The following is a 20291-nucleotide window of genomic DNA, read 5'->3' as shown; positions in this document are numbered from 1 at the left end:
TCTGCTCCCAGTTGTCAAGTTAGAATTTGGGGCCCGATCCTCCCAAAAAAATTCTAAGTGCTGAATTGGTTTGAAAAATGCTGTAAATCACTGTTGTTTTTGCCGTGGGAGTTCAGACTGGAATCTCCCACTGTGCAATGCAGAGGTCACAGTTGTGAATATCATTAAAAGCTCGGGGGGTCCTATTCAGGACAGGGTCACCAGTTCCAGAACTCTGCACACGTGCAGTGGCCCCGAACTGTCAGCATCCCACTCGCTCGATCGCTGACCACCCCGGGACCCCCACAATGCTGCCCCTCCAGACCTCCCCACAGCCCAATCACAGCCCCGCTGTCCATTCCCGAGGCAGTCCCAACCCCCCCTCCCATCCTGCAGTGCCCTGGTCTCCAGCACCCCCACCCCCAGCAGTGACGATACACCTCCATCCCCCTCCGGCAGACCCAGCCCCTGACCACCCCACCAGAGGCAGACACCCCCCCGGGACGCAGAGCCCCCCTGCAGACCAACATTCCAGCCCATCCCAATCACTGTCCACCCCCAGCCCCGACCAATCCTATCTACAGAATGATAGCGGGACCCCCTGCCACCCACACCAATCAGCCCTAGGCCCCACCCACATTAGACCCCACCTTGCTGCTCTTTCTCCTATATTATTGTTTAGTCCCTCCTCTGGATAAGAGATGTGTAATGATGCAAGCTCAGACTGCATCACACCAGCATTTATTAACAAGGAGAAGCTTGCAGGCTCTCCCCCTCCCCCTCCAGCAGCTCTGGCAGCAGCCCACCCTCTGCTCCAGTTCCTACATGTCTTCTCTGGGCCTTCTAGATATCTCCTGCCCGAGAGAGGACTCCACTCCTGGGGCTGATTCCGCACTCTCTGTCCCGATTGGTCCCTCAAGTCAGCTGACCCTCATCTCCTGTGCTGTCCTTAAAGGAGCAGTCATGTTGTGAAGTTAACTTTGTAAAATCATAAAAAGTGTTTAAAAAGAACTAAAAAGATTCTTAAAAAAAGTTGGAGTGAAAGACAACAGTGTGTGGTCCCTTTAAATATTGTTTTGCGTTTCATGTTAAAATGCAGATTACACACAGACTCCAGGTTACAACATTTGTTTCAAAAGTACCAATAGCAGCAGGGTTGCCTTGGTAACCGGCTCTACAGGTTTTTGTATTTTTGTTAGCCTATGAGTTTAAAGAAAACACTCAACAATTGGCACAGTGGCACAGTGGGTGGCACTGCTGCTTCACAGCGCCAGGGATATAGGTCCAGTTCCTGGCTTGGGTCACTGTCCGTGCGGAGTGTGCACTTTCTCCCCATGTCAGTCTGGGTTTCCTTTGGATGTTCCGCTTTCTGACTGACGTGCTGGTTCGGGTGCATTGGCCATGTTAAATTCTCCCTCAGTGCCTCCAAACCGGTGCAGAGTGTAGCGACTAAGGGATTTTCACAGTAACTTCATTGCAGTGTTAATGTAAGCCTACTTGAGATAAATAAATAAACTTTCTGTAAGATGGGTAGAGAGGGATATGGGCCAAAAGTGGGAAATTGTGTCTATCTTAGGAGTTTAAAAAGGGGCCAAAGGGCCTGTCTCCATGCTGGAAACCTCTATGAAGAGCCTATCAGATTTGAGTTTGATCGTGTTGACAACATCAAACCAATCGCAGTGTAAGAAAATTGTGAGGTCATCACAGGTATAACGGCCAAAGTAACAGCTATTACAAGGGAGAACATCTTGGAAGAACATCTCCAGAGGGCAGAGCAGCCAATGGAACAGCAAATATTCCTCTCTAGAGCAGCACTTCACTCTGCCAGTTTAATATCCCTTCAGAGAATTATCCAGCTATCTAACCGATGGATACCCAATCAGAAAACCTTCTAGACAGTGGACAACTACCGAAGACTTCAACACTTCCCACCACTATCAGACCTGGGGAAATATATATTTGGAGAGTGACTAAATGTCTATTATTACTGTTTTGGATAATGAATGTTCCTTGTATTGTTCAAACAGCATTTCAGTCAAAATTAATTTGGTTAACATGTTACTTGTTCAGTTGAAGTTCCTGGTTATTTAAATAAAACACCTCGTTAATTATTCACTGAAAGCGAGTGTCAGGCCTTTATATTAATGAATCTCTAAACTGAAGAGCAGATACAACCTTTCCAAAAAATTGCAGCAGATTATGACGCGAGGTAAAGGGGATTAACCTCTGTGTCGTAAAAATCAGCACAAGATATTACCACAGAACTGCCAGAGCTTTACGTTCGAACTTCAGACATGGTCCCGACTCATAAATGTGTGAAATTACAAAAGGAAATGTCTGGAATGCTGCAGAGTGACACAGTGGTTAGTACGGCTGCCTCACAGTGACAGGGACCCGGGTTTGATTCCCAGCTTTGGTCACTGTCTGTGTGGAGTTTGCACATTCTCCCCGTGTCTGCATGGGTTTCCTCTGGGTGGATCAGTTCCCTCCCACAGTCCGAAAGTCTGGTTTGGTGCACTGACCATGATAAATTCTCCCCCAGTGTAACCGAACAGGCGCTGGAGTGTGGCAACTAGGGGATTTTCACAGGAACTTCAATCCAGTGTTAATGTCAGCCTTACTTGTGACACGAATAAATAAGGAAAACCTGAAGCAATGTCTTAAAGCAAAATTTTTGATTGGTGGGTGAGTGTGAGTGTCAGACATGCACCAACCAACAGCAAAAAGACAATTTAAATTAATTAGCCACCAATGGCCCAGAATTTTACATTGTCCTTCTGTCTTTGCAATGGGCAGATGTTCCGATTGACAAGGCAGCTTTTACGGTGAAACTGCATCCTGGATCCAGGGCAGGGTGAAAGGTGAGGCATCAAATCAATTCACCAATGTGTCTGGGGACTGAGCTCTGTGTCTGATCATGTGTTCGTGCCCTGGAGCAGAATCCCAAATTCCATCAGGAAGACAGATTAGACCCCAGCAACTTTTCTGTTTTGACATTAATGTGAGGATTGTGTGCTTCACTCCAGGAGTAATTCCACCAACAAATTAGGGATCCAACGACATTCCATCAACTAAAACCAACACAGTTAAAATATAGGCCACCTCCTCCGACTAACTTGGAGTGACCCCACTGGTGAATGCATTACAGAACCTGTCAATCATATATCACTGTTCACATCCAATGGAAGATCGTGACTCTGTGTGATAACAGGCTCTGAGGCAAAGGGTCAAACACACCACACGGCACATTAAATGGCAGACGCGACCAAGACAAATTCCATGGATTTCTCAGCAAGCCACCCAGATGTCAGTGACCGCTGTGAGTCACAACATCTCCTTCAATCTCTGTCTCCCTCAGGACAGGATTTGATCCTTTACTTTTGAAGATCTAGCCTCTGAGTTCCAAGAAAAGCCACTCTGAATCGGACTGTCTCAGCCTTCCGATGGTTTGATGGGTGAAGAAAATACATTTCAAGATCACCTCCTGGGAGGAAATGAGGGTGAAAGGCAGAGTGATTCAGGGAAGGATTTCTCGTGAGTTCATGGCTGCCAAGGGTGAGAAATAAGAAGGGACACACACAAGGAAGCAGAGGGAGACACACCAAGATTTCTGAGGCTGGAGGTGGGAAGCAAATAGGAGATGACTGGGGTGGACAGGCTTGAAACACATAAAGAATTCCATAAGAACATACATTTTGATTTTTTGAATTTATTGATTTGACTTGGTTAATTTTTGTCAAATGGTACAGTGAAAAGTACTGTTTCTTTGCCATACTCAGACAAAGCATACCATTCATAGAGTACATGGGGAGAAGGAAAGGACAGGGTCCAGAATGTAGTGTTGCAGTCACAGCTCTGGTGTAGAGAAAGATCAACTTAATATAAGGTTGGTCCTTTCAAAACTCTGATGGCAGCAGGAAAGAAGCTTTTCTTGAGTCGGTTGGTACATGACCTCAGAGTTTTACATCTTCTTCCTGATGGAAGAAGGTGGAAGAGAGAATGTCCGGGCTGATGTGGGATTGATTATGCTGGCTGCTTTTAGAACATAAGAAATAGGAGCAGGAGTAGGCCATCTAGCCCTTCGAGCCTGCCCCACCATTCAACAAGTTCATGGCTGATCTGAAGTGGGTCAGTTCCACTTTCCCGCTCTCTCCCCATAATCCTTAATTCCCTTGTCTGTCAAAAACCTATCTACCCGTGACTTAAATATATTCAGCGAAGTAGCCTCCACCACTTCAACGGGCAGAGAATTTCAGAGACTCACCGCCGTTTGAGTGAAGAAGTTCCTCCTCAACTCCGATCTAAACTGCATCCCCCCCGCCCCACCCCCCCCCCCTTATTTTGAGGCTGTGCTGGTTCTGCTATCCTTTCTAAGCGGGAAGAATCTCTCCACCTCTCCCCTAACTATCCCCTTCATTATCTTATATGTCTCTATAAGATCCCCCCTCAGCCTTCTAAACTCCAACGAGTACAGATCCAGTCCATTCAATCTCTTCTCACAGGCTAATCCCCTCATCTCCGGTATCAGCCTAGTGAACCTTCTCTGTACTCTCTCCAAGGCCAGTATATCCTTGCGCAAATGCGGCGATCGAAACTGCACACAGTACTCCAGTTGCAGCCTCACCAGTACCCTGGGCAGTTGCAGCAAGAGACCTCCCTGCTTTTATATTCTATCCCCCTCGCTATTATGGCCAACATCCCATTCACCTTCTTGATCACCTGCTGCACCTGCAGACTGGGTTTTTGCGAATCGTGCACAAGGACCCCCAGGTCCCTCTGCACTGTAGCATGCTGCAGCTTTTCCTCCTTTAAATAATAATCCCTCCGACGATTATTTCTACCAAAGTGGATAACCTCACATTTGCTCATATTGTACTCCATCTGCCTGGTCCTCACCCACTCACTCAGCCTATCCAGATCTCTCTGCAGACTTTCCACACTTTCCATGCAATTTGCTTTTCCACTCATCTTCGTGTCATCAGCAAATTTTGTTCCCCTCCACTCAGCCACCTCCTCCAGATCATCGATATAAATGGTAAATAGCTGAGGCCCCAGCACCGATCCCTGCAGCACTCCACGAGTCACCAACTGCCAACTGGAATAGCACCCATTGACACCAGCTCTCTGCTTCCTATCAGACAGCCAATCCTCTATCCACGCTAACACCTTACCCCCAACTCCGTGCACCCGAACCTTTTGCAGCAACCTTTTATGAGGGACCTTATCAAACCCCTTTTGGAAATCTAAAAACCCCACATCCACCGGTTCCCCTCTGTCTACCGCACGAGTCACATCCTCATAGAAATCCAATAAATTTGTTAAACACGACTTCCCCTGAATGAATCCGTGCTGCGTCTGCTCTATCAAACCATTCTTTTCTAGGTGCCTCGCTATTTCTTCTTTAATGACGGATTCTCGCATTTTTCCAACTCTGGACGTTAAACTAACCGGCCTGTAATTCCCTGCCTTTTGTCTGCTACCTTTTTTAAACAGCGGCGTAACATTAGCTGTTTTCCAATCTTCCGGCACTTCCCCGGAATCCAGCGAATTTTGATAAATAATTACTAAGGCATCGGCGATCACCTCTGCCATTTCTTTGCTGGGGCCACGGGAAGGGTAGACAGAGTCAAAGAACAAAGAACAAAGAATAACACAGCACGGGAAACAGGCCCTTCGGCCCAACGAGCCTGCGCCACCATTTCAACATTGTGAACATAGAACATAGAACATAGAACATTACAGCGCAGAACAGGCCCTTCGGCCCACGATGTTGCGCCGACCAGTTACAAAAACAATGACCCACTAGCCTATACCAATCCCTTTTCGTCCATAAACCTATCCACAGATCTCTTAAACGCCCCCAAACTAGACGCATTTACAACTGCAGCAGGCAGGGCATTCCAATCCCTCACCACCCGCTGGGTAAAGAACCTACCCCTGACATCCGTCCTGTAGCTACCCCCCCTTAATTTAAAGCCATGCCCCCTCGTGCTAGCTTTCTCCATCCGAGGAAAAAGGCTATCACTATCCACCCTATCTAAACCTCTAATCATCTTATATGTTTCAATAAGATCCCCTCTTAGCCGCCTTCTTTCCAACGAAAACAACCCTAAATCCCTCAGTCTCTCCTCATAGGACCTCCCCACCATACCAGGCAACATCCTAGTAAACCTCCTCTGCACCCTCTCCATCGCCTCCACATCCTTCTTGTAATGCGGGGACCAGAACTGCACACAGTACTCCAAGTGCGGCCGCACTAGAGTAGTGTACAGTTGCAACATTACACTGCGACTCCTAAATTCAATCCCCCTACCAATAAACGCCAAGACACCGTACGCCTTCTTAACAACCTTATCTACTTGATTCCCAACTTTCAGGGGTCTATGTACACACACACCTAGATCCCTCTGTTCATCCACACTATTCAAAGTCCTCCCGTTAGCCCTATACTCGACACATCTGTTGCTCCTACCAAAGTGAATTACCTCACACTTCTCCGCATTAAATTCCATCCGCCACCTCTCGGCCCAGCTCTGCAACCTATCTAAGTCTCCCTGCAGACTATGACACCCTTCCTCACAATCTACCACACCTCCAATTTTGGTGTCATCAGCAAATTTACTAATCCACCCAACTATACCCTCATCCAGATCATTAATAAAAATTACAAACAACAGTGGCCCCAAAACAGATCCCTGAGGCACACCACTCGTAACTGTACTCCATGATGAATATTTACCATCCACCACCACCCTCTGTCTCCTATCTGATAGCCAATTCCTGATCCAACTTCCTAGATTACCCACAATCCCATACATCTGCATTTTCTGCAGAAGCCTACCATGGTGAACCTTATCGAACGCCTTACTAAAATCCATGTATACCACGTCAACCGCCTTGCCCCCATCCACCTCTTTGGTCACTTTCTCAAAAAACTCAATAAGGTTAGTAAGGCACGACCTACCCGCTACAAAACCATGCTGACTATTTCTAATCAATTCATTACACTCCAAATAACTATAAATCCTATCCCTAATAATTTTTTCTAAAACCTTGCCCACAACAGAAGTAAGACTCACCGGTCTATAATTCCCGGCAAAGTCTCTGTTCCCCTTCTTAAACAATGGGACAACATTCGCTATCCTCCAATCCTCCGGGACTACACCAGAGACCAATGACGACCAGAAGATCTGAGCCAGAGGCTCTGCAATCACCTCTCTAGCCTCCCAGAGAATCCTAGGGTAGATCCCATCCGGACCAGGGGACTTATCTATTTTCAGCCCCTCAAGAATTTCCAGCACATCCTCTTTATCAACCGTAATACTGTCTATTTTACACCCCTGCAACCCAATGTCCTCCTCAGCTATATTCATGTCCCCCTGCGTGAACACCGAAGAGAAATATTGGTTCAATACTTCTCCAATCTCCTCCGGTTCCACACACAACTTCCCCCTGCTGTCTGTAACTGGCCCTAATCTTGCCCTGACCAACCCTCTGTTCTTGACATACCTATAGAACGCCTTAGGATTCTCCTTAATCCTATCAGCCAAAGTCTTCTCATGTCCTCTTTTAGCCCTTCTCAACTCACTCTTCAACTCCCTCCTAGCCAATCTAAAGCTTTCTAGTGCACTATCTGAGCCCTCCAATCTCATCCGAACATAAGCCTCCTTTTTCTTTTTAACCATCGACTCAACTCTTTTAGTGCACCACGGTTCCCTAGATCTACCAAATCCACCATGCCTGACAGGGACATACCTATCAAGGACTCGCAGTAGCTGCTCCTTGAAAAAACTCCACATTTCAGACGTTCCCAGTCCCTGTAATCCCCTAATCCAATCCATGCTTCCTAATTCACTCCTGATAGCCTCATAATCGCCCTTACCCCAGCTAAAATTGCTGACGCGAGGTTCATGCCTATCTCTTCCCATCACTAAGGTGAACGTAACCGAATTGTGGTCACTATCACCAAAATGCACACCAACTTCCAAGTCTAGCACCTGGTCTGGCTCATTTCCCAGCACCAAATCCAATATAGCCTCACCTCTAGTTGGCCTGTCTACATACTGAGACAAAAAACCTTCCTGCACGCTTTGTACAAACACTGACCCCTCTAGCGAGCTAGAACTATAGCAACTCCAATCAATATTCGTAAAGTTAAAGTCCCCCATAACAATTACCCTATTACTTTCACTCCTAACCAGGATTGTCTCCGCAATCCTTTCCTCAACCTCTCTAGAACTTTTAGGAGGTCTATAAAAGACTCCCAACAGGGTGACCTCTCCTCTCCTATTTCTAATCTCCGCCCATACTACCTCAACTGACAAGTCCTCATCAAACTTTCTCTCCGACACTGTGATACAGTCCTTGACTAGCAATGCTACCCCACCCCCCCTTCTACCTTCTTCTCTACTCCGACTAAAGCATTTGTACCCCGGAACCTGCAACATCCATTCCTGACCCTGCTCTATCCATGTCTCAGAAATGGCCACAACATCAAAGTCCCAGGTACTGATCCACGCTGCAAGTTCATCCACTTTATTGCGAATACTCCTCGCATTAAAGTACACGCATTTCAAACCCTGCTCCGCCCCACCCCCACTATGCCGTGCCTTGCATTCCCCAACTATGCCCCCCTCACTTTCACCCCCTTTCCTCACTATCCCTCCCCCCCTCCGAATCAGTTTAAACCTTCCTGCATCGCTTTTGCAAATTTACCCCCCAGGATATTGATTCCCCTCTGGTTCAGGTGTAGACCATCCCTCTTATAGAGGTCCCACCTTCCCCAGAATGAGCCCCAATTGCTCAAGTACCTGAACCCCTCCCTCCTGCACCATCCCCTCAGCCACGAGTTCAAACTTTCCCTCTCCCTATTCCTCTCTAAACTATCCCGTGGCACAGGCAAGAGTCCAGATATAACTACTCTTTCTGACTTCGCCTTTAGTTTCCACCCCAACTCCATAAATCTTTGCTTAATATCCCCTTCCCTTAATCTCCCTATGTCATGTGTCCCCACATGAACTATAACTTGGGGTTGATCTCCCTCTCCCCTGAGAATCCTGAATACCCTCTCCGATACATCCCGGACCACAGCCCCTGGTAGGCAACACACCAGCCCAGAGTCCCTACCCTTACCTCCAACTCTCCTATCCGTCCCCATAACTGTGGAGTCCCCAATCACGAGGCCTAATCTCTTACCCCTAACCACCTGAGGCTTGCCAATAGGCTCACCCCCAGAGACCTGCTCCCTTTGGCTATCCCCAGTTGATTTCTCCTCAACTGAAGCCTCCAGGACCGAAAACCTATTTTGGAGGGGAACAGCCCCAGGGGATTGTCCCCCCAACTGCTTCTTGCCCCTCTTCCTGGCAGTGACCCAAGACTTATTCCTAGGAGTGACTATCTCCTTATAACTCCTTTCTATGTCCTGCTCCACTTCCCGAATTATACGGAGCTCCTCTAATTCCCCTTCCAGCTCCTTTACACGCTCCTCCAGAAACTGCAATCTAACACACTTCCCACAAGTAAAAATCACCTGAAACACTGTGGGAGTCCCTCACTACATACATCCCACAGGAGATGCAGCTTACAGCCTGAACTGCCATCCCTGAATCAATTACCAGCAGAAAAGTAAAAATATAAAAAAAAACTTCCCTCACACTTATAATTAGGTTAGAGGAGGTGGAAGGGTGAGATTCTCTACCAGTGTAGAGAATCGGGAATCCACTCTGCACTAATTTATAGTGTTAGGGGCACGAGAAAAAAAAACTACAACTACCGATAAGCGTCCTAGTGACGACTTCCGGTTTCTAACTAATTTTAAAAAAAAACGCCGAAACTCGCGACTTAAGCACTAAAAATAAAAAGTTAAACGGAATAAACAGAAAAATATACCTTGTTTTTGCCTCCTCGCACGCCCAAAAATCGCTGCCCCTCGACTCTGCTCCACAGGAACAATGAGGCCGAGACACGGAGGTAGGTGCTTTTAAACCCGAAAAAAAAAACTACAACTACCGGTAAGCGTCCTAGTGACGACTTCCGGTTTCTAACTAATTTAAAAAAAAAACGCCGAAACTCGCGACTTAGCACTAACTCTTCCACCCATGACCAATGACCCATGAGTCAATGGATGGGAGGCTGGTTTGCGTGATAAACTGGGTGACTTTCACCACCCTTTGTACTTTATTGCAGTCCCGGTCAGAGTAGGAGACATCCCAAACTGTGATACATCCGGAAAGGATGCTTTCCAGGAGCAGGTTAATAACAGCATAGTCTTGATATGGGATGAGTAATGAGCAGTTTGGGAGGAAGTTTATGGAATGTTCTGGATGTGACGTCAGCCCTGAAATTGTTGTAGAAATTATAATGTATATTGATCTCACGTTTCATGTTAATATTTCAGTGGTAATGGTTTAGTTCTGGGATGAGTAAAGTTGAACTGTAGAACATGTGAACATGGCACAGTGACACAGTGGTTGGCACTGCTGCCTCACAGTGCCAGGGACCCAGGCACGATTCTGGCCTTGGGTCACTGTCTATGTGGAAGATGGGTGTGTTAGGTTGATTAGTGATACTAAATGGTTTTTTAGTGTCAGGTGAATGAGTGGAGTAAATGTATGGGGTTACGGGGATAGGGCCTGGGTGGGATTGCTGTTGGTACAGATTCATAAGAATATAAGAACATAAGAAATAGGAGCAGGAATAGGCCAACTAGCCATTCGAGCCTGCCCCGCCATTCAATAAGATCATGGCTGATTTGTCGTGGCTCAGTTCCACATTCCCGCCCTCTCCCCATAACCCTTAATCCCCTCTCTTATCAAAAACCCATCAACCCGTGTCTTAAAAATATTTAGCGAGGCAGCCTCCACCACTTCAACGGGCAGAGAATTCCAGAGATTCACCACCCTTTGAGTGAAGAAGTTCCTCCTCAACTCCGTTCTAAACCGCCCCCCCTTTATCTTGAGGTTGTGCCCCCTAGTCCTACTATCCTTTCTGAGCGGGAAGAGTCTCTCCACCTCCATCCTATCCATCCCATTCATCATCTTATACGTCTCAATGAGATCTCCCCTCATTCTTCTAAACTCGAGCGAGTACAAGCCTAATTTATTCAGCCTCTCCTCATAGCTCAACCCCCTCAACTCCGGAATCAGCCTAGTAAACCTCCTCTGCACTCCCTCCAAGGCCAAAATATCCTTGCGTAAGTACGGCGCCCAAAACTGCACACAGTACTCCAGCTGCGGCCTCACCAATGCCCTATATAGCCGCAACAAGACCTCCCTACTTTTATATTCAATCCCCCTCGCGATGAAGGCCAGCAAGTGGCCTCCTTGTGCACTGTCGGGGTTCCATGGTTCTATAATTCTATAATTTTATTATTCTAGAATGAAAGAATCTTGGAGCCGATGACAGATAAATGTTTGCAGCCATATTGATGTAAGGGGCGAGCAGATTTAATGGTAAGTCCCAAAACTGGAGAGGGGCTTCCTTCACTGAAGAACTGGGAACACGGTGTCTCCACTGAATGTTTGTCTTTTGGCATTAAAGATACTTGTTGAAGTTTATTAGTGTCACAATTAGGCTTACATTAACACCTCAATGAAGTTACTGTGAAAACCCCCGAGTCCCCACTCCTGGGTGCCTGTTCGGGTACACTGAGGGAGAATTTAGCATGGCCAATGCACCCTAACCTTTCGGACTGTGAGAGGGAACTGGAGCACCCAGAGGGAAGGCATTCAGACACGGGAAGAACGTGTAGACTCCGCACAGGCAGTGACACAAGCCAAGAATTGAACCCATGTCCCTGGCACTGTGAGGCAGCAAGGCTAACCACTGTGCTACTGTGCCACTCTGAGGTAAATTAGTTTAAAAACAATCAGTGAACCCTGAAAGGCCATGTTGTTATAGAGAGGGGTGGAGGATAAGAAACTTCTCTGGTTTCAGTTTATCTGTGTGTTGGCTGGAGAGGTGTCGGTTTCCGTTTGGACCTCATGTTGTTTGCAGATCACAGAGAAATGCTGGAACCCTTTACAGCTCCGTGCAGCTGCAAGACTGGAGTTGGGAGAAACCCGGGACAATGTTAGTTTAATGAAACTAGTGATTTGTGAGAAAGAGCTGGAATTGTGGCAGTAGTTAGAGGTGGGAGTGCATTTGTGTGAATCCCAGAGAACACAGGCCCAGGAGAAACAATGGAACCATCGGAAGGCTGAGACAGTCCGAGTCGGAGTGGTTTATGTGGGAATTCAGAGTCTAAGGGTGAGATACTCCAGCCTCCCAGCCACCTGATTCCCACCAGCAGGATGAGGCATGTTGTTTGCCAGCGGCAGTATTCTCTGGTCCCTCCACTCTCAATGGGAACTCCCATTGATGTCACCCCATGCACCTACGGACAGGGGTGCGCTGCCGGTGGGACTCCCAATGGTCACTGACATCTGGGTGGGCTGCTGATATCATGGAATCTATCTTGGTCACATCTGCCATTTAATATACAGTGCGGTGTGCTTCCCCACCACTAACTGCTAATTCTCATGTACCTGGTGTTAAATCTGAATATGGGAGTGTCAGTTAGATATTGTAGATTGTTTGACTTTGCTGACTTTGTCGAGTGAATTTTACATTGTTTGTTCCAAACCGTTGTCTCTTCCCTTAGCGGTTAACTGGCATTTCCAACTTTTGTCTCCTCTCAGCACAATGTTTCTGGTCACTATCTGGACAATAAGAGAATCAAGTGTGGGGCTCTTTCATGGGCAGGCTCGGTGTAAAAAAGAGTGATTGTTCTGAACACAGAGAGTGCCGAGCGGGAGAGTCAAGTCAATGCCTGTCCTAATGGAAACACAGTGAGTAACAGAATACTGAAAGGCCTGGATAGAGTGGACGTGGGGAAGGTGTTTCCATTAGGAAGAGAGACTCGGATCTGAGATCACGGCCTCAGAGTTAAGGGGCGGCCATTAAGAATCGGGAGGAGGAGAAATTTATTCAGACAGAGGGTGATGAATCTGTGGAAATCATTGCCACAGAAGGCCGGGGAGGCTGGGTCATTGAGTGTATTTAAAACAGAGATAGATAGGTTCTCAATTGGGAAGGAGATCAAAGGTTACGTGAGAATGGGATTGAGAAACATGTCAGCCATGATGGAATGGTGAAGAAGGCTCGATGGGCCGAATGGTTTAATTCTGCTCCTTGTGGTCTTATGCTCTAAAAGGCCATTGGATTGGGAGGAATACAGAGAGAAAATAATTCTCAAAAACACCCTGATGGTGTAGAGACGCTGTGATGAACAACAGTCTAAAAGCCAGGGGAATAGTGAACCTGCAACTCTCCAAATTACTGTTACTGGTGATGAAATTATCCCCTGATCTGAAAATCATTTCATTCATGATGTTTTGCTGGATTGTCTGTGTCCCCACTGGCAGCTGTTAGGTAACTTCACCGAGCCATTGGAGGATTGGTTCAGGTATAAATCTGTGTGCTGCTTCCAATGCATTACGCAGAGCGCCAGTTGGAGGCTTGATCTCGGGAAGTTTCAATAATCTTTGTGTAAAATGGGAACAACCAAATCTGTAGACATCACTGTGATTGGTTATCCAATTCTTGTCATTATCAGTATCCCTGGTGAGTAACAGTAAACAACTATTTATTTTAGAAAGCCCTGGTTTCGATGTGTTGTCTTTTTCTTCCCCCTTGCTGTCTGTCACAGACTCCTCATTAACCATTGCTGCTGTAGTTTCTGCGAACAGTTCTGGTAAGAATATAATCATGTTTTCCCTTATTTGCACGCATCAGCATACCTGAGACAGTGTTTTAGCAAGCTGCTGTGATTCACAGTGAACATTGATATCTGGGTGGGTTGATGAGAAATCCATGGAATCTCTCCTGGTCGCATCTGCCATTTAATGTGCAGTGTGGTGAGCTTGAGCACAGTTTGCCTGTTAACTCACATGTACCTCATGTAAATTATGTTAAACTGGTGGCACAATGGCACAGATTTTAGCACTGCTGCCCGTCAGCGCCAGGGCCTGTGCGCCATTCACGGCTTGTATGACTGTGTGTTCGGACTCTATAATTTCCTCCCTGTCTGCCTGAGTTTCCTCCGTGTGCTCCGGTTTCCTGCTACAGTCCATAATACGTCGTGGTTCGGTGCATTGGCTATGCTGACTTCTCCCTCAGTGTACCCGAACAGGAGCTGGAGTGTGGCAACTCGGGGAGTAATTTCTTTTCCAATTTCTTACAGCTAATCTGATGGCGATTGTGGTCCTGTCCCGGGGAAGGTGCGGCCTCTCCAGAGGGATCACCTGTCATATGATCTCCATGGCGATAGCCGATCTCCTGGTCTGCATTTTTAACGTCACTCTGGAAGGAATCTTTAGCTATCATTTCCCACATTCATTCCTGAGATACACCAGTGTCTGCCGCCTCAATGTCATCATGCAAGTATCCAGTGTCCAACTGTCCGTCTGGTCCACAACATTATTCACTCTTGACCGTTTTGTGGCCATTTGTTGTCCAAAACTCAAATTAAAATACTGCACCAGGAGAACTGCCACTGTGATTCTAACGGCCGTGAGTGTACTCAGTTTTCTCATGAACATTCCAGTCTATTTCCGTTATGAACCCTATTCTGTTGTTGCCAATGTGCAGTGGGGCTGCCGCACAGTGAAAGAGTACGTTTCTTCACCAGCATGGAGAGTTTACAGGTGGGTCGCTAATCTCTCAGTCCCATTAGTGCCATTCCCCTTGTTGCTGCTGTTGAATATTCTCACTGTCCGTCACATCTTGGTGGCCAGTAGGTCTCGCAGGGCCCTAAAGGCTCACGGCCCTGGGGAGGGCAGCAGTGACCCCGTGTTGAAGAGCCGAAGAACGACTATCGTCCTGCTCTTCACTGTCTCCGGGAGTTTTATGGTTGTGTGGACACCAGTCGTAATACTTGACCTCTTGCTCGAACTCACCGAGATGCCTACCTCGGAAGATGTCAGTTTTCTTCATTTGACAATGAGAATCTCACTCCTGATGATGTATTCCAGCACCTGTACGAACACATGCATTTACATATTGACCCAGAGGAGGTTCCGGGAAGAGATTCTGAACATGGTGAAATTTCCATTCAGTCTCCTGTTCAAATTCCTTTAGTAATTTTAGAATAATGAAGAGCTTGGATCGAGTGGATGTGGTAGACATCCATTGTTAGGAGAGATTAGTTCTGAGAGCACAGTCTCCGAGTGAAAGAACGACCTTTTAGGACAGAAATGAGGAGGAATTCCTGCTGCCAGAGGGTGCTGAACCTGTGGAATTCATTGCCACAGAAGGCAGTGGAGGTTTTTGATTGGTAAGGACATCAAAGGTTACGGGGAGAAGGTGGGAAAATGAGGGTGAGAAATATATCAGCCATGATCCAATGGTGGAGTCGACTGGATGGGCTGAATTACCCAATCCTGCTCCTTTATCATCTGGTCTTAAATATTGGGAGGTGGGAATGGAGGTTGGCAGAACTAACTGGTGTTTGATATTTCAATTGGACCTCATCAAGTGACCAATAGTTCGAGGCAAGTCTCGCTGTTCACGGCTTCTCAATCTCTCACAAAATCAGGGGTTTTATTTCACTGAAGGTGATTGGACTAATTTTGTTGTCCCAGACACATGGGGTTACCACTGACGAGAAACTCAACAGGACTCACCACATAAACACATTGGCTGACAAAGCAGGTCAGAGACTGAATACCGCAGCGAGTAACTCACCTCCTGTCTCCCGAAATCCTGTCCACCATCTGCAAGGTACAAGTCAGGAGTGTGATGGAATACTCCCCGCTCGCCTGGATGGTTACAGCTCCAACAACACTCAAGAAGCTCAACACCATCCAGGATAAAGCAGCCTGTTTTTTTGGCATCACATCCACAAGCGACCACTCCCTCCACCACCGACGCTCAGAAGCAGCAGTGTGTACCATCGACAAGATACACTGCAGCTTTTCACCAAGGATCCTTAGACAGCACCTTCCAAACCCATGACCACTTCCACCTAGAAGGACAAGGGGAGCAGATACACGGGAACACCAATACCTGCAAGTTCCCCTCCAAGCCACTCACCGTCCTGACTTGGAAATATATCGCTATTCCTTCACAGTTACTGCCTTAAAATCCTGGAATTCCCTCCCCAACGGCATTGTGGGTGAACACACAACACAGGGACTGCAGCGATTAAACAAGGGGGCTCACCACCACCTTCTCAAGGACAACAAGGGATGGTCAATAAATGCTGGCCAGCCAGCGAGGCACATTTTTTTAAAAAATCATTTGTGGGATTTGGGCATTGCATGCATTGACCATGCAAACTTCTCCAGAGTGTGGCCACTAGGGGATTTTCACAGTAACTTCATTGCAGTGTTAATGTCAGCCTACTTGTGACACTGACTGAAAAAACTTAAAAATAGTTTAACTGATAAAATATGCAGATTGGATCAGAGTTAAAGTGGATTTTTTTTCATGGAACGGAATCACAGGGTTTTCCTGGAAGGAGAAATGTGTCCGTGTGAGAAAGCAGCAATCCAGCCTCTTCAGCTGTTTCACAACTGCTGGGGGGGGGACCCGATGTTAATTTTAACTTTCGGCTGTGTTGGAGAGCTGGCCTCCAAATCCAATGACCTTCCCCATCAACAGAGAGGAAAATCAGTCACCGTGGGGGGCCAATTCCATATCCGGTGTCCAGCTTTCCCCAGAGTTGAAGTGAACCCACGTCCCCAATGCTGAAGTCTTCTCCATTGACTTGAACAGCCTGTCAGTCCCACTCCTGGTGTTAGCCACTTAGCTCAGGGGCTGGCTGGATGGTTAGTGATACAGAGTGATGCTAACAGCGAGGGTTCAATTCCCACACTGGCTGAGGTTATCCATGATGGCCCTGCCTTGCCCCTCACCTGAGGTGGGGCGGCTTTCAGGTTAAATCACCACGAGTCTCCTCTTCCCCTCAGAGGGGAGAACAGCCTATGGTCACCTGGGACTATGGAGAAGTTACTTTATAGTGTAGTGCCCAGAAATGTACACAGTACTCCAGCTGAGGACTAACCGGTCTCTGGGAGGATAGAACAGGTCTTAATTTAAGGTTTTCTCTGAAAGACAGCACCGGTGAGAGTGCAGCACCCCCTCAGTGCTGGAATGGAGTGACAGCCTTCATTATTGACTTCAAGTCCTGGCCTGGGACTGGAACCCACCACATTCTGACCAGGAACTGAGGGGATTTGCTCTGCAAGTGTACGGTTTTAAATTTGGTAAATTAGTGACAAGTTTAGGACTGAGGAATTTGGAGAAAATTTGGGAAGAATATCCCAGGAAATTAGACATGTCTGCTATGATTCTCACCAACTTTAGAAAGCATCCTTTCGAATGTATCACAGCTTGGCATGATTCCTGCTCTGACCAAGACCACAAGGAATTACAAAGGGTTCAAAAATAGCCCAGTCCATCACACAAACCAATCTCCCATCCACTGACTCCATCTCCACTTCCCAATGCCTTGGAAAAGCAGACAGCATCATCAAGAACCCCACACACTCCGGACATACTCTCTTCCACCTTACTCCATTAGGAAAAAGTTATTAAATTCTGAGGTGACGTATCGACTGACTCAAGGACAGCTTCTTCCCTGCTTCCTTCAGACTTTTGAATGGACCTGCCAGATATTAAGTTGACCTTTCCCTGCGCCCTAGCTATGACTGTAACACTACATTCTGCACCCTCTCCTTTCCTTCTCCCCGATGTACTCTATATACTGTATACTTTTTGTACAGTGCACAAGAAACAATACTTTTCTCCAGTGGGATTTTACAGCCTTGTTTGCCCCAAAACCAGAAAGCCTCGCCCGAGGTCAGTGGGTCTTTCGACGGCCTGTCTCTCGCTCTCCCTATTTCCCACGATGGACAGGCTGGTAAAATTCCAGCCTCTGTTTCCCAATACGTGTGACATCAATAAATCAAATCAAATCAAAATTCAATCCAACTGTGTCTGTCCTCTGACTCTACGGCCCTCTGCTAGCACTACATTCCTCGTAACTGCTTGAATGGTTCTTGTACCATGGTGTCCTGGTTAATCATTCATCATTGAATATATACCATGTTCAGCATGTGTCTGAATCAGAAGTGTGTGAAATGACAAAAGGAAACATCAGGCATACATCCCGGTGGCACAGTGGATAGCACAGCTACCTCACAGAGCCAGGGACCTGGGTTCGATTCCCGGCTCAGGTCACTGTCTGTGCGGAGTTTGTACAATCTCCGCGTGTCTGCGTGGGTTTCCTCCGAGTGCCCTGGTTTCCTCCCTGAAGGATACCATTCAACCCATTGAGATTGCATTGACTCTTACACACACTCTATCCCCATAACCCCACTAATCCCCTGGGGCAGCTCGGTGGTACAGCAGTTAGTGCTGCTGCATCAAAGCACCAGGGACCCGGTTTCGATTCTTGGCTTGGATCCCTGTCTGTGCGGTGTCTGCACATTCTTCCCGTGTCTGCGTGGGTTTCCTCCCATAGTCTGGGAGATGAGCTAGTTCGGTGCATTTGCCATGCGAAGTTCTCACTCATTGTAACCAGCCTGGCACCGGAGTGTGGTCTCTCGGGGATTTTCAAAGTCACTCCATTGTCATGTTAATGTCAGCCTCCTTATGATGTATTAAATAAGTAAAACTTTGTCCAATGTTGAGATCAGCGAGAGTCAGACGTGCACCCACCAACAATCAAGAAGACAATTTAAATTAATTAACCACCAATGGCCCAGAATTTTACATTGTCCTTCTGTCTTTGCAATGGGCAGATGTTCCGATTGACAAGGCAGCTTTTACGGTGAAACTGCATCCTGGATCCAGGGCAGGGTGAAAGGTGAGGCTTCAAATCAATTCACCAATGTGTCTGGGGACTGAGCTCTGTGTCTGATCATGTGTTCGTGCCCTGGAGCAGAATCCCAAATTCCATCAGGAAGACAGATTAGACCCCAGCAACTTTTCTGTTTTGGCATTAATGTGAGGATTGTGTGCTTCACTCCAGGAGGAATTCCACCAACAAATTAGGGACTCCAATCACATTCCATCACTGAAAACCAACACAGTTAAAATATGGACCACCTCATCCAACAAACTTGGAGCAAGCCCACTGGTGAATGCATTACAGAACCTATCATTCATATCTCACTGTGCAAGCACACCACACTGCACATTAAATGGTAGACGCGACCAAGACAAATTCCATGGATTTCTCAGCAAGCCAGCCAGACGTCAGTGACCGCTGTGAGTCACAACATCTCCTTCAATCTCTGTCTCCCTCAGGACAGGATTTAATCCTTTACTTTTGAAGATCTAGTCTCTGAGTTCCAAGAAAAGCCACTCTGAATCGGACTGTCTCAGCCTTCCGATGGTTTGATGGGTGGAGAAAATACATTTCAAGATCACCTTCTGGGAGGAAGTGAGGGTGAAAGGCAGAGTGATTCAGGGAAGGATTTCTCATGAGTTAAGTCACGTCCACCAAGGGTGAGAAATAAGAAGGGACACACACAAGGAATCAGCGAGAGAGACACACCAAGATTTCTGGGGTTGGAGGTGGTAAATCAACAGGAGATTACTGGGGTGGACAGGCTTGAAACACGTAAAGAATTCCATTAGAATATACATTTCGATTTTTTGATTTGACTTGGTTCATTTTTGTCACATGGTATAGTGAAAAATATTGTTTCTTTTGCGCTATACAAAGCATACCATTCATAGAGTACATGGGGAGAAGGAAAGGACAGGGTCCAGAATGTAGTGTTGCAGTCACAGCTCTGGTGAAGAGAAAGATCAACTTAATATAAGGTTGGTCCTTTCAAAACACTGATGGCAGCAGGAAAGAAGCTTTTCTTGAGTCGGTTGGTACATGACCTCAGAATTTTGCATCTATCTCTTGGTGGAAGAAGGTGGAAGAAAGAATGTCCGGGGTGATGTGGGGTTGATTATTCTGGCTGCTTTTCCGAGACCACAGGAAGTGTAGACAGAGTCAATCGATGGGAGACTGGTTTGCGTGATAAACTGGGTGACTTTCACCACCCTTTGTATTTTATTGCAGTCCCAGTCAGAGTAGGAGCCATCCCAAACTGTGATACATCCGGAAAGGATGCTTTCCAGGAGCAGGTTAATAACAGCATAGTCTTGATATGGGATGAGTAATGAGCAGTTTGGGAGGAAGTTTATGGAATGTTCTGGATGTGACGTCAGCCCTGAAATTGTTGCAGAAATTATAATGTATATCGGTCTCACGTTTCATGTTAATATTTCAGTGGTAATGGTTTAGTTCTGGGATGAGTAAAGTTGAA

This window comes from Carcharhinus amblyrhynchos, unplaced genomic scaffold (assembly GCF_965287045.1).
Source record: "Carcharhinus amblyrhynchos unplaced genomic scaffold, sCarAmb.v2.hapA scaffold_40, whole genome shotgun sequence".
Taxonomy (NCBI): Eukaryota; Metazoa; Chordata; class Chondrichthyes; order Carcharhiniformes; family Carcharhinidae; genus Carcharhinus; species Carcharhinus amblyrhynchos.
Note: the sequence above shows the minus strand (reverse complement) of the source record.